Source organism: Triticum aestivum, chromosome 4D, assembly GCF_018294505.1.
Source record: "Triticum aestivum cultivar Chinese Spring chromosome 4D, IWGSC CS RefSeq v2.1, whole genome shotgun sequence".
In the NCBI taxonomy this organism is placed as follows: domain Eukaryota; kingdom Viridiplantae; phylum Streptophyta; class Magnoliopsida; order Poales; family Poaceae; genus Triticum; species Triticum aestivum.
In genome coordinates, this window is record NC_057805.1 from 466,064,977 (window position 1) to 466,073,999 (window position 9,023).

General features: G+C 46.1%; 1 pseudogene; it reads right to left on the bottom strand.

The window, feature by feature from the left end:
* Nucleotides 1-6,130: 6,130 nt before the first annotated feature.
* LOC123097080 (cytochrome P450 89A2-like) lies at nucleotides 6,131-8,789 on the bottom strand (annotated as a pseudogene).
* Between the last annotated feature and the right edge of the window lie 234 nt (nucleotides 8,790-9,023).

The window sequence follows — 9,023 nt, forward strand, 5'->3', positions numbered from 1 at the left end:
CTTGGCACCACGTGCCATGAGGCAGTAGGTGGGAGCAGAGTCGTCCTTGTCATTAGCATCAGCGTTGGTGACGGAGCTGTTGTCTTTAGTGTTGAAGATGGACTTGGCAACGTAGGCTGTAGCTAGAGCCAGACTTGCAACGCCAGAGTCGGACTCCTCCTCAGACTCCACCTCCGCCTCCTCAGAAGCAGACTCCTCTTCTGAATCCATCTCCTTGCCAACAAAAGCACGAGCCTTGACAGATGAACTCTTCTTGTGTGATGAAGACTTTGATGAAGACTTGGAAGAAGACTTTGAGGATTTCTTCTTTTTCTTGTCATCAGAATCATATTCCTTGCTCTTCTTCTTCTTCTTCTCATTGTCCCACTGTGGACACTCAGAGATGTAGTGACCAGGTTTCTTGCACTTGTCGCATGTTCTCTTCTTGTGTTCATGGGTAGAAGCTTCATCGTTTCTTGAGCTGGATCATGAAGACTTTCTGAAGCCTTTCTTCTTAGTGAATTTCTGGAACTTCTTCACAAGCATAGCAAGCTCCTTTCCAATGTCTTCAGGATCACCAGAACTGCAGTCAAATTCTTCTTTAGACGAGGAAACAGCCTTTGCCTTCAAAGCGCGAGTTCGGCCATAGTTGGGACCATGGATATCTCGTTTCTTAGATAGCTGAAACTCATGTGTGTTGAGCCTCTCAAGTATGTCAGACTGATTGAGAGTCTTGAAGTCAAGGCGTTCTTGAATCATCAGGGCTAGGGTGTCAAATGAGCTGTCAAGTGATCTCAGAAGTGTCTTGACGATTTCATGCTTGGTGATCTCAGTGGCGCCGAGTGCCTGAAGCTCATTTGTGATATCAGTGAGGCGATCAAATGTGAGCTGGACGTTCTCATTGTCGTGTCTCTTGAAGCGGTTGAAGAGGTTGCGAAGGACACTGATCCTTTGATCTCTCTGAGTTGAGACGCCTTCGTTGACCTTGGATAGCCTGTCCTAGACTAGCTTCGACGTTTCCAGAGCACTCACACGGCCATACTGTCCTTTGGTAAGATGACCAAAGATGATGTTCTTGGCAGTAGAATCCAATTGAACGAACTTCTTGACATCAGCAGGGGTGACACCTTCACCGATCTTGGGAACATCGTTCTTGACGACATACCAGAGGTCGACATCAATGGCTTCAAGATGCATGTGCACCTTATTCTTCCAGTAGGGATATTTAGTGCCATCGAAGATAGGGCACGCAGCGGAGACTTTGATTATCCCTGCAGTCGACATTGCTAAAACTCCAGGTGGTTAAACCGAATCACACAGAACAAGGGAGTACCTTGCTCTGATACCAATTGAAAGAGCTAGTGATCGACTAGAGGGGGGTGCATAGGCGATTTTTATGAAAGTCTTCAAAACATGGGAGTTTCGAAGACAAACAATAGAAATGAACCTATTGACATGCAGCGGAAGGTAGACTACACTAGGAAAGCCATAGTCTAGTATTCAATGAAGTGAAAGCATGAAGACTATTACCAGCTAGGCAGTATGGATCAGGATGGAAGATAGTATGAAGCCAATCAGAACAAGTGGTCATGCAGTGAAGTCAAACAGATAAAGCAAGTAGGCAATGACTTCACGAAGACAAACTGTAAGCAAAGAGAAAGAAGAGATAGAACCAGTAGCTTGGAGAGGACAGTGATTTGTTGGACTAGTTCCAGTTGCTGTGACAACTGTACGCCTGGTTAGGGAGGCTGAGATTTAACTCAGAAGACCGCATCTTCACCTTATTCCCCTTGAGCTAAGGACACTTAGTCCTCGCCCAATCACTCTGGTAAGTCTTCAAGGTAGACTTCCAAACCTTCACAGACTTCGTTCACCGGCAATCCACAAGGACTCTTGGATGCTCAGAACGTGACGCCTAACCGGCTGGAGGATTCACAGTCCTCAAGTGTAACAAGTCTTCAGATCACGCGGACAGAAAGACTTCAGTGATGCCAAACACTCTTTGGGCTCTGGGTGTTTTGGGCTTTGTCCTCGCAAGGATCTCTCTCTCAAATGCTTCAGAGGTGGGTTGCTCTCAAACGACAAAAGCCGTGCACTAACTCTGAGCAGCCACCAATTTATGGTGTAGGGGGTGGGCTATTTATAGCCAGGAGGCAACCCGACCTGATTTGTCCGAAATGACCCTGGGTCACTAAGGAACTGACACGTGTTCCAACGGTCAGATTTCAAACACACGCGGCAGCTTAACTTGGGCTACAAGTAAAGCTGACTCATCCAGCTCTGGATAAGATTTGCTCTCATTGTCTTCGCTCGAAGACATAGGATTTGGTTGAGCATCACTTCAGTCACTCTGACTTTGTTCACTTGGACCCCACTTAATAGTACGGTGGTTCCTATGACTCGACAAAGAAGAAAAGGAAACTACGAAACATCTATGTCTTCGCGCTCCAAAGTCTTCATGCGATGTCTTCTCATGTCATAGTCTTCCATGTGAATATCTTCACAGACCACCATTGTCTTCAATGTCTTCACACATTTTTAGGGGTCATCTCCGGTAGGTAAACCGAATCAATGAGGGACTACTACCTATGTTATCCTGCAATTCTCACAAACACATTAGTCCCTCAGCCAGGTTTGTCGTCAATACTCCAAAACCAACTAGGGGTGGCACTAGATGCACTTACACTATTCCCTTATGCTTCAACGATTCTATGATCAGTGTTTACATATTCCAACTTGCATGGTTTGAAAGCTTGGTTCGCACTCGCCCTTTGCGCCATCGGCGCAACGGGTCATCTAGCATGAACAAAGGGCAAGCATATGCTTTCGCCTTCAAATGCACTTCCAAGGGACTGCGTCTGATCGTCTACTCAATAAAGCAAGTTGGAAGAGCCCCTTGTTATATAACTTAGCATCAGTATAAATATCTACCAAGACTTCTATGTTTATCATCCTTTTGGATCTTATGTAATCCCTAAGACCATCGTGTGCATTTAATTGTCGGTTATTTTCTGCTTAGACTGTTGTGTTGTATGCTTTTGAAATAGCCACCATCCATCTATCATCAATCCGTACTTATTTCCATATGATTCATTTTGTGTTTACATATTTTAATGCACACTCTTCCAATATTTGGCTTGCACTCGGCCTTTGCGCCATGGGCGCAACGGGTCATCTAGTACTTATAAATTACAAGAGAAGGAGGCTAAGATTTGGGTCACTGCAGGAGTTAAGCATTTGAGTAACAAGATGCCACGAGAGTAGATCTTTTCCCGTTGTTTTGTGTGTTCCATGTCTTTGTGCTCTTATCTTGATCGATAACTCTATTAACCTGCTTTTTAATTAATGAATGAAGCAAATCTTTGGCCTCGGTTTCAAAAAATAAAGAACCAAATGTTACAAGAAGAACAATGTCTTACTTCTACACTCATATGTTCATGTTTCATGCTTCCATGTAGTATCGTTTCATGTTTTTATTATTGCATCAGAAAACTCAGTTAGAGTCTTTATTATCATTTCCCCTCTCTTTTTTCTCTCTTTTTCTTGTTGTCACGGTATCCCAGGGAGGATGAAAGGAGTAGTGTTGGGGGGACACCTGCTTTTGAAATTTTATTTTTCTTGCCCAAATTTCCAACAAGCCAGACAAAATACTCATCAGATATACACCAAAAGCCACATGTTACCTCAAATGTTTTTCAATAGATGGAGCTAAGTAATCAACAAGGTACATCAAAGCAATCAACACATAAAAGAAACATGAATGTTACATCTACCTAGCTACACGACCATAACTGCATCTCCAACATGCGGTAGATACCGTTGGGAACAGGAAATGTGTGTTCCTCGATGATCCCCAAGTCCAAGTCAAAAGCAACATCAACGTTGATTTCCAGATGGCCTTCATTTGGCTTCATCCAAGCCTCCCTCAGCTTGCAAACTTTGAAGTGCTTGTTGCCTGTAGTTTGTCACTTGTGTTATGATTGCTAGCACCAAGTGAGCAGGGATTTCAACATTCTCACCATTACCACTTGCCTTCTCTCCCACCATAAGTACCACCCCCTGTAAGTACCAGGTCCGCTAAACCAAGATTACTCAACAAATTAATGTTTCCTCCTTGATAGAGCAGTTCCTCTAGTACCACTGAACCCCGAGTGGTAAAACGTTCTCGATAAAGCTTCAAATACCCCTTTTTTAAAACTTCCTTCGCTCGATCGCACATGAACAAAAGATGTTATATATCTCGATAGCATGACGAGCAGATAGGACATCCACTTTGGTTTCCAACATGGCACTTAGCAAGCACCCCACATCCTGGAATGATAGTATGTGGACCTCCAGCCAAATATTTTGTTTCATTTTATACAGTCAAGTCATAGCTTTTCCCAAACCCGGTTATCGCCAGCCACACTTGCTTCATCCGGTAATTGCACACTTCTTCTGGATTTGTGATCCCACTATGTATAATAGGCATATCTGATCATAACAGTCTCGTCTAAGTAAGATGACATCCAATGAAATCTTCTCTTCCTGGAGTTAAAGGAATTTGTAAGATTTGATGGACATCCATCAACCAAAACAATTCATCGGTTAGGTCCTCATCCCACATACCATCTATAGGGTTGACCAACTCTTCCATTAATTGCTAATTAAAATATTGCCACAAGGCGTTAAAACATTTAGATGGCTCATGGGAATCCAGTTGTCTTCCCATATATCTATCTGGCCATCACCAGCGTGCCAGATACATCCTCATTTAAAGCACTCGAGTCCGGCCAAAATACTTTGCCATGTAAAGGATCTTCTGTTCTTCATTTTTTCTTTTAATAGTTTTCCATCAGGAAAGTACTTGGCACGCAAAACCCTTGGACACAATGATTGTATCTCTCAACAATCTCCACACTTACTTAGCCTGAAGTGCCAAGTTGAAACCGTGAAATCACGAAAGTCCATGTCTCCTCTTTTCTTACGTATACACAACTTCCACCAAGCCTTCCAATGCAATATTCGATATTACTCCATCGCCCCACCAAACTGATTAATAGCATCGAACATCTGTTTACAAATCTGTTTTGGAAGTTTGAAAACCATCATAGCAAAATGGTGGCATTGCTTCAGCTATAGATTTTATGAGAACCTCCTTACCACTGAAACTCAACAGTTTCTCCTTCCATACCTTCATTGTGCAAATTATATTCACCAAGTAGCAAAAACAATCACGCATGTCTGCTCGAATCAGGGTTGATCGGTTGATCTATTAGGAGCCACCTATTCATCAGGTGACTAAAAACGCTTCCATCATCATTTGATTAGGTGGGACATTGGATCTAAATCCAAGGGGCATCCCCCACATCTTTATTCTTCTTCCGCTCGGCGACGCGATCCACGATATGCCCAAGCCACTAACCATCGTAGCCCCCCTCTAGTTCTTCTCCTACGATGGCAGACCCCTCCCCCCATCTTGGGACGCTGCAACTCACAGCGGCGTCCTCGTGTCCAACAAGGTCCTCGCTCGGCCTCGGCATAGGCCGGCGCTCCTCGCTGCCGCTCATTACATCGCCCCATCTTCGACTTCAACGGAATGGACTAAAATTCAAGATACATGATAAATAGCAAAGTCGGATCTATTTTCAATCTCAAGAACTAGGTGCGTACCACCATGGGAGCGTTTCATGCTGACTGCTAGGTGTTAGGGAAGAGATAAGGAGGGGACGGGTGCATGGGGTTTTGGATCCCATGCCCAGGTTGGGTGTTTGGTGTTGGGAATTTACACCACAGACTCTACTGGTGCCTATGCTTCGCGCCAAGAACTAAGAAGGGAAAGAGGGTCGACGAGGAGGGGACCGACACCCTTTCAATTTAGGGAAAGGGGGCACCCTGTAGTTCTAGCTAGGGCGCGTGCACCACCTAGACATGTCCAATTTCCCCCCTACAATACAGTTCGGGAATAGATGAGCATTTGTGCAGTAGACTAATATGATCATACAATACAGTATATACTTTCGATCATACAATTCAAACAATAAACTTAGATACAATTTAGACAATAGACTTGGATAATGGAAGGAAGAAAACCCCCCACATGTTTGTATGCATTATAAACTTTTGATCAGGCTTATGATTGCGGTTTCTTAGGACTTGTCTCCATAGCTATTCATTGGTCTGGAAAGGCTCCTGAAGCTCCAACACCCTTATTCAGTGGCGTGAGCTTAGCACGCAGTGGCCGTTTCATGAAGTTCAAGAACTCAGACATGTGGCTCGAGGTGGATAGCCATGTCGCCTTCTGCCTCTGTCCACTCAAACTCCCTCACGAGGTTTGCAACGAAGTACCCCAGGTGAAGCATCGCGACACCCATGCCAGGGCACATCCTCCTGCCCGCACCAAACGGCATCATCCTAATTTATCCGGCGCTTCCTGCAACCGCCACAAGGCTCACGCCATTGCCCCCGCCGCTAGCCAGGAACCGTTCCGGCTGAAACTCATCTGGTTCGGCCCACGACGTCTTGTCCCGCCCCAGACGCTCCAGCGGGAACTGCACGATCGTCCCCGCCGTGACGCGCTGGCCATCCAGAACGACGTGGTCCTCGGGCATCACCTTGCGAGCAAGAAAATATTAAGTATGTGTGACCTTGAGTGGCTAACCTTAATAATTAACCTATCGACAATTTTAAAATATGAGGATTAAGTGGAGTATTCTTGCAATAGGACTTGCAACTTCCACCTATCATGTGCAAAATCATAAGGTTAGTAAATCACACTATTAATAGGAGCATAAAGACTTCATTCTAGAAAATTTTCAAAAATCAAAGCATTTTCTATGTATCCGTTTTAATTCCATCATTATACAGAAACTATTTTTGATTTACTTTTTACATTGTATTGAAGGAATGTTCCATATTTAAACGAGAAATTAATTAGAGAAAAGGTTTTTTAGAACTGGAAAGTAGTTACTTGCTCGCCTGCCTAACCACAGTGGGCACGCTGGGGTGCAGACGGAGCGCCTCCATGAGGACAGCGTTGAGGTACTGCATCCTACCAAGGTCTTCCTCGCCGACCTCATCGGCATCCACCCCGACGACAGCCTCGATCTCTCTCCTGACGGCCTCCTGGACGTCCAGATGCTTCACCAAGTTCGCCATGATCCACTGCAGCTCCGCGGTCGGGGGCTCCGTGCCGGCGCCAAGAAACTCCGAGCAGAGCCCCACGAGCTCACCGTCCGTTAGCGTTTGCTTGCGACTGGGAGTATTCCCACCGTAGGCGGAGTAGCTTTCGTCTGCGACCAGGAGCTCGATGAGCGTGTCCACATATGCCGGGGCTTCGCCGGACGGTCGACGCCGCCGGCCGCGTCGGGCATTAATGAGCGGGAGGTACAGCTCCTCCTGCTGCCGCCTGAGCGCGGCCAGCTTGTTCCACCGTTGGCGGTAGATTAGCCAGGTCAACGCTGGGAGCGCGGCGAAGACACGCACACCAACGAGGGACCAGATGAGCTCCTCCGTGTTGCGGCCATGGCGCGGACGAGGCCTGCGTCGACGCCATCGCCGAAGCACATGGTGGCGCTCAGGCCGAACATAGCAGCGTGCATGCTCTCGGCCGCGAGGGCCACGCCGTCGTTAGACTTAGACGTGCACTGTTCGCGGAGGTCCGCGACGAGACCGCGGAGCGCGCGGCTGCGGGCGGGGGCGTAGAGGCGAAGGCACGACGGGTGGAAGACCTCAGAGAGGAGGTTGCGGCGGGTGGCACGCCAGAGCACGCCAGAGCATTCTGGGTCTGACCTTCATGGGTAAGCTTTCCTCGCTCAAACCATAAGTATCATGCTGTGATAATAATAGTTTCTCTAAGATTTGCTAGGCCAAGGACGTGCACATCTGGGTCTGGGAGGCACATAAGATGCTCCAGAACCACTTCTCCTGAACGGTCAACTTGGCATGCCTTCTTCACAACATCATAGAATCCCATTAGTTTCCAAACTTCCACTGCCTTCGTACATTGAAATAGCATATGCATGATATTATCGGGACCTTGATTGCATGCTGGACAGTGGGATCTAACCTTCATATGTTTCGCTGCCAGGATAGCACGGCATGGTATAGCACTATAAAGAGCTCTCCAAATAAATATTTTAATCTTAGCAGGGCATTGCAATCTTCAAACCGAGTCCCATATATCCCTAGGAGTCGATGAAGAATTATTCGCCTGGATTTTATGACCAAATTGACTCTCCCACTCCTCGTGGTAGGCAGACCGCACCGAGAAAATTCCGTTTCTTGACTGATTCCAGGCCACAAAATCTGTCATCTCATGTAATGGTAAGGAAATAGAAAGAATCCTATGAGCATCAATTGGCCAGAAAGTCTGGTTAACTAGTTGCTCATCCCAGTTACCTGAATATGGGTCAATGAGGTCACAAACACGCGAGATAATGTTGTTCCCAAGGAATTGTTACAACTTTCCTTGAAGGGGACTGAGGTATCCACGGATCATCCCATATATTAACATTAACACCGTCTCCAATCCTCCAAATATACCCTTTCTTCAACGTATCAACTCCAGCCATAATGATTTGCCATGTATAGGAAGCTTTCTTCTTTAATGTGGCATTCATGATGTCTCCGTTGGGAAAATATTTTGCTTTGAGGATGACCGCACATAAAGAATGAGGATTGTCAATCAGCCGCCAGGCCTGTTTAGCCAATAATGCAAGATTAAAGCAATGGATATCTCTAAACCCCATACCTCCCCTATGCTTTGGTATGCACATCTTCCACCATGCAAACCAGTGCATTTTCTTCTGTGTAGCAGTTATGACCGGCATAGGGGCTTAGCCCAGTGGGTTATGGCCCAAGTATCTTAATTAGGGGCTTAGCCCAATTATCTTATCGTATTAGGATCGTTTGCCTAGGAGTCAAGTAAACCTCTCTATATAAGGAGAGGAGATGTATCAATCTAATCAAGTAAGAAGCAATCAATATTTGGTCGGCTTCCCTTAGGGAGCCGGGAGACCTAACCCTAGCCGCCTCCTGCCTTCGCCGCCGCTGCTCCCGTCGCA